The sequence below is a fragment of the Canis lupus genome, chromosome 35, assembly GCF_011100685.1.
Source record: "Canis lupus familiaris isolate Mischka breed German Shepherd chromosome 35, alternate assembly UU_Cfam_GSD_1.0, whole genome shotgun sequence".
In the NCBI taxonomy this organism is placed as follows: Eukaryota; Metazoa; Chordata; class Mammalia; order Carnivora; family Canidae; genus Canis; species Canis lupus.
The window spans coordinates 15,266,090-15,272,860 of NC_049256.1; positions in this window are offsets into that span (position 1 = coordinate 15,266,090).

Below are 6,771 nucleotides of genomic sequence, written 5' to 3' on the forward strand. Positions count from 1 at the left end.
TAAAACCCTCTCCTAAATTCCTGAGGGGCAGAGGATGGCAGTGATGGGGAGAAGGAGGGTGTGGAACACCGTTCAGGATGATAAGGACGCCAGGTGGAGAAAAATCAAAAACATACCTTGTCAAGTAGTTCTGGAAAGTTCCTATCTCATGGCAGAGATTTCTTTCTGTAGCAAAGCCTTCTACCATTTAGGAGGCAAATTGTGGATAATACTTCTCCTTGAGAGCTGATAAATACAGACATTAAAAAAGGACAGGCAGATAGACAATGTACAAATAGGCTGGAATATTGTGATTCAGAAACAATCACTCGCTAGAGTGATTCCTTTGCTCTGTACTTTTAAAAACATCCATAAGTAGAATCTTATGATAAAATGACCTTTCTTCTGATTTTTTCGTAGTTGAGACCCAATGAGTAAGACATAGATAATCATCCTAAACCAACCCTTATCTTCAGGGCTCTGCCGTCATCTTTGAAAAATAATTTACGTCCTGAAACAGTTCGAAGAAAATTGGCAGAGTTCCACCAGCTGTCCAAAGAAAGTCAAAAGCACAACCGCAGAATTTTCTAGGAAGCCATGCTTTAGTGATTCTGCCCAGTAAAAAACTGTTCTGCCCCAGATAAGTGGTCCTTAGAAAATGCCAGGTTGTTATTCCAGTCTTAAAAAATGGACTCACGTTAGGTCCTGAGTGTAACATTTTGACCAATAAAAACCACAATATGCATGATTGTAATTATATCCTCAGAACTAAAAAGGAAAATACCTCCATACACCTGCTCACACAGCTGAGAAATAATATGAAGTTGGCGTTGGTCTGGCTAACTCCGAGATTCTCTGAGCTTACACTGTAGCCAAAAGAGGACACTTCAAGCTGACCTCATCTAGCTCGTAAAGATCAGGATCACCCAGCTGGACACTGGGTTCCATTATGCAAGAGAGTTCACCACAAAAATCGGTTCTAACCCATTTCTCATTCCTAATTCAATCTACCAGAAAAAGCAAAAAGAACTCCATCCTTCAAAGAACAGAGAGAAATGCAAGTGGTAAATTCTGTCCACAAATCTCATTTAAGAAAGCATCAGCATAGTATGGCCATGCTCTTGCAGCCCCACACTCTGTCCATTGTGTCCCTCCACCTGCTACTCCTGCCCCCAGGACAGGGGTTCCAACACTCAGGTTCACCGATGCATCTGTTTGCCATCTCTTAGACTGCCCTAAGCAAGATGAAGGCACAGTAAGACCAAAATGCAAGAAGGCCTACAAGTCCATCCGTTTTCATGTTATGTAACAGGTTAAAGGAAGGCCTCCATAAAGGCATGTCCATGTCCTGGACCTGTGAATATGACCTTATTTGGAGAAAGGGTCTTTGCAGACATAACTGAGTTAAGAATCTGGAGATTAGACAATGCTGGATTATCTAAGTGGGCCCTAAATGCAATGACAAGTGTGCTTATAAGAGACACAAAGAGGAGAGATGCATGAAGAAGAAGACAAAGCCATGAAAAGATGGAGGCAGAAACTGGCATGTCGCAGCTATCGCCAAAGAATGCCTGGAGCCCCAGAAGCTGGAAGGTACAAGGAAGGATCCTATCCCAGAACCTTCCCAGGAGCAACAGCTTGATCTTAGACTTTTGACCTCTGGAGAGGATAAATTTCACCCAAGTTTGTGGTGATTTGTTATGGCAGCTCTAGGAAACTCATACCCCTTGCTTCATTTTTAAGGAGAAATTACACTCTCACAATCCAGAAGGCCACGTCGCGCTATTACCAAGCTCATAGGTTTGGTTTGAAACCTCACGCTCTTTCATTACATAATTGGTCATACCCCTCAATAAATACACTTAACATATACTAATTTGTGGTAACAAGAATAAAGATGAGCTAGACATACACTTAGGGTTTTCACTACAATTCAGGATGAACATACACATGACAGGCACATCTGAGGTTGTCTGTGCTCCTCAACTGAATCTCCTCTCTCTGCAAATCACACCCCACACTCCCAGAATTGAGCCCCAAGACTTATTGGAATCGCATGACTTTTTTCCACCTCCTATTGGTCGGGTTACAATTGATGGGAGCAGGGACGGACGCTAATGGAAGCTAGACCAATCACACTGTCTCTCCCGGAGACCTGAAGTGGATGAAGGTAGCTCAGCTCACTCTGCCAGCTGGATGCAGGGGAGAGGGAAACTCAGCAGCCATCTTCCTGCATTTTCACAGATGCAAGTCAGTCTGGACAGAGAAGGGGACAGATGTCAGAGAAAAACAAAGTCAGAGACATAGGGTCCTCTCTGGCTTCCATCCTGGCTCCTCAGGGAGTCCTGCAGCTCTCAGATTCTGTGCAACATCCTAATATCCTCCTTATACTCTCTTTTTGGCTTAAATCAGTTCAAACCAATTTCAGTTGTCAGCAACCAGGAGAAACGTGGTTGAGACTTAGTTAATGAGTGCCAACAAATAAAATTAATGAATAAAGATTTACATTTCACAACAGATAGATGTAGGGACAGGCTAATCTATCTGCCTATCTATCCACCTATCTATAGATAATTGTATTTCTTTATCAATACACAATACATACGATGTGCTTGACCAAACACAAAGTACTTCTGGATGTAAAAATTTAAGAAATCCTAAAGCGTAGTTAGCATCCTTCCTTTAAAAAAAAAAAAAAAAAGATTTATTTATTTATTTATTTATTTATTTATTTATTTATGATAGATACAGAGAGAGAGAGAGGCAGAGACACAGAGGGAGAAGCAGGCTCCACGCCGGGAGCCGGACGCAGGACTTGATCCCGGGACCCCTGGATCGTGCCCTGGGCCAAAGGCGGCACTAAACCGCTGAGCCACCCAGGGATCCCCTAGCATCCTTCTTTTAAAGAAAATGTTAATTTTATTTGAACCCTTACATACTGAATTAGAATTTAAGAAGTGTTTGCTGCATGTATACTAAAGAGGATTCTGAAGAATTTTTTTGAAAGTCCTCTCTTCCCCTGGAAGTACTTATGACCTAATTAAGAAGATAAAATACACACTGTGACCTAGTGTGGGTATCTCACCTTGTCACAATTACTGGCAGTTTTCGACTTCCATTAATCGAAAACTTCTCTATACCCCAACCACTCACACATTTTACACTGACACCTCACAACCCGCTTTTGTATGCCAAATTCGGATCTTTATAAATCAGCTGAGAAAAGAGCATTTTGAGCTATTGCATGGTGGTGCTGTCAGCCAAGAGCCACGTTCTGGCACTGTTGCCATTTTTTCCTGCACAGCAATGCTTCTGCAATTACTTGGGATTTTTTTTTTATTACGCTGTGCCCCTATGGTTTTATAAAAATAAGTGGGGAAATGGAAAAATGAAAGCACTTAAATGTAATTCTCATGAACTTAACACAATCAAGACAAAGGTGGAAATAGGGCAGCCTGATGCAGTTAAATACTCCCTGGATTTAAACTGGTGAAAGAAAATAACAAAACAAAGGAACTTTTATGAAATGCCGCAAAGCTATCTTGCAAGAGTGGATCTAAAAGCAGAAGTACGATTAGAGGTCTGATCATCCTTATAGCCTGTGGAGACAGGAATCCCTTCCTCTTCTATTGTTCTGCTCTCACGCGTTGCTGTGAATCGGAAGCTTCTGGAAAGGCATCACTGATAGGAGTGGTACCGTGTCTGTAGACCCACAGAGGGGACCGCAGGGGCTGGAATCTGACTTCCCCTCCTACCTGTTCTCTCAGTTCCAAGGTAAGATAAAGAAAGCCCTGACGGACTAACTGGCTCTGCCCCTTTTATACTTCATTTATGATACCTTTTTGCGATAGCTCACAACTGGAGTCTTGGTCTAGCCCAAGTGGTTCTCAACCAGGGACATTTTTGCCTGCCAGGAGACATACATGTGGCAACATCTGAAGAGGTTTTGATTGTCATACCTTGGAGCTGAGAGAAGTGCTACTGGCAGGTCATGGGTAGAACTCAGGGATGCTGCTAAACATCCTACACAGAGCAGTCCCCAGCCACAAAATCTCAAATCCCAAGCCAAGAAAACCACCAGCTTCCAAACATTGTTCCTAATCTAGGAATTAATCTTTCCATTGGAAAATTCTCTGAATCCAATGAGCTAACCTCTCTCAGGATGATGAGTTTTCCTAATTTGCATAGGGTAAGAGACTGTCACACGATGGAGGTGAGGGGAGGCCGAAACTAAATAACCACCATTTACCTCACACTCACTACCAGCTGGCCCAGCACTGTTCTAGTAGGAGCTTTGCAAACATGACCACATTTAATGCTGTGAAAGTCCTGTAAGGTGAGTCCACTGTGATCCTGATCGTACAGACGAGAGATCCAAGGCTAATAAAGTTGAGTCAGGTGTTTAAAGTGACGGAGGTCTTTGGTGGCCAGCCAGGGCTGGAAGACAGTCTGACTCCAGAACAGCCCTTGGGGGGGTACAAGAAAAGCCAAAAACCCAGACAGAGCTCCAACACAGCATGTGAAGGAAGGAAGAGGAGGAGACACTCTTGGGGAGACCCAGTGGGTCAGGAGTCAGTCTGCACGTGCCCTTTGGAGTCCTGTGTCGTGCTGCAGAAGCTGCAGTTCCGAGCCCTCGGACTTGGACCTGGGTTCGAGCCTCAGCGCCGCTCTTCGGGGATCTCACACCGTAGCTCTCTCCTGGCTTGTGCAGAAGAGGCATTTCCCCCCAACCCCGGCTCAGACTCCTCACTCACATCCTGTTAACCCAGAACTTGTTTTGTGCAAAAGCTGCAGAACTATGAAAAGGAGCAGAAAGCATGTGATATGTTTAAATATGCCAGAGCAATATGCTGACCAGCGAGGTTTGTTTATTAAAATCTTTATGTGGGGTGAAGCTCAATTGAGCTTATGTCAGCTGGTTTATGGAGAGGCCCTGTTTTCAAGATCAGGCTGCTGTTTGTCTTCTTTACCAAGCTGACAGAGGACATTCTGGAGAATACATTATGCCAAAAACATCTGTATTATAGAAAATCAACAATGAAGAGAAACAGCTCCAAATGGAGTTAGTACTTTGAAAGGCTTTTATCTGTCAATAGATTAAACTGCTATTTTTATCCAAGGAGGAAACTAGGGGAAGTATAAATCGGTTTAAGAACAGCAGAAACTGGCCTCCTCTTTTCTGCCAAGTTATTTTTGCACGCTCGCAGGAGAGCGGGTGGGTTTCTGTTCTTGTTTTAATCAATGTTTAAAAAAAAATACCTTTGGACTACTTTATCCCAAATCAGAATACTTGGGGCTGATTTTTACCCTTCTATTGTTTCCCCACTGAGATGTATGCCCCCAAATGAGACATGATGTGCTGGGGTTTGCCTTCCAATGAAGAAGTGGGCCCCTTATACGCCTTCCTATTTAAAAACCCTGGAGGTGTCACAGGCATAGTCAGGTGTGCCCAAAGCTATATTTGTCACCAACACTTTCATGAGGATAGTAATAATACCAATAATAAATTGCTAACATATATCAAGCACGTACTCTGGCTAGGTATTTTCCATTCATTATTCCACTCAATCCTCATAAGCTCTGTGAGTTTGGTACTGTTATGATCTGGCTGTTTTTAAATTAACTTTTTATTAAAGTGTAACATGCATACAGAAAATTACACAAACTCTAAGTATGGAACTCCGTGCATTTCACAAACCGAACACACCACCATTGAGAACAAGAAACCAAACGTCTCCCGCCCTCTCCTGTCGCATCTACTATTACCCTCAAAGGTAACCACTGTCCCAACCTCCCACAACACAGAGTGGGCTCATCAAGCTTTGAACCCTACATAAGTGGCATTATACAATATGTACCTTTTTGCATCTGGCTGCTTTCTCTCAACATTATGTTCATGAGGTTCATTTACAGCCCTTATGTGCAGTTGTAGTGTGTAATTGTATCATGCTTGTGTGGAGTTGTAGTGTGTAACCATAGTGTGTGTGATGTCCAATTGTAGTGGATAATTGTTTTGGGTATTGTTTGTAGTTGTGGATTTCTCATCCTCTAAGCTGCAAAATATTCCATTGTGTGAATATGTCACAATTAATTTTTCTATTTTATTGCTGATGGGTTTTATGCCCATTTTAAGTTTGAGGCTAAAATTCAAGGTTAAGGTTGAAGGTGGAGAATACTGACACTCAAGAGGTTAAAAAAAAACTTGTCCAAATTCACAAAGCTAGTATAAATGGTGGATCTGGGATTTTAACTTGAGTTGGCCTGACTCCAACGCCCATACTGTTAAGCACCATGCTGTGTCACCTTTCAGAAAAGCTACATTTGCAGGGACCTCTCCTCGATGAGTAGAAAGGTTTTTTGTATAAATAATTTGGGAGGCTCATGGGAAGAGGATATTTGAGTAATGTGACATGAATCTAAGTCTGTCCACCTCTACTGAGCTCATTGCCTTCTTTAGACATATCTCTGCCTTTGGGTCCCATCTAACACTTTCTCCCTGTTCGATTACTTTGATTGACCCTCCAATAGCCCCACCAGGATCTCAAGCACTGTGGAGCTTGACTTAGTAGCCAAGACTGGAAATACACCATTGCACCCAAGACCAAGAGATGTTGAGTGTAAGACAATGTGCTTAGAGCAGCAGCCATGTAAAGGCTTCAATAGATATGTAAACAAAAGAGGGCGTGGGGCATGTCAAGTTCAGTGTGTGCACACAGTTTATGTGAATTCTCTAACTCTTGTGTTGGCTCTCCCACCTCCCTCTCTGATATTTCTCCTACAAATGGTTTATGA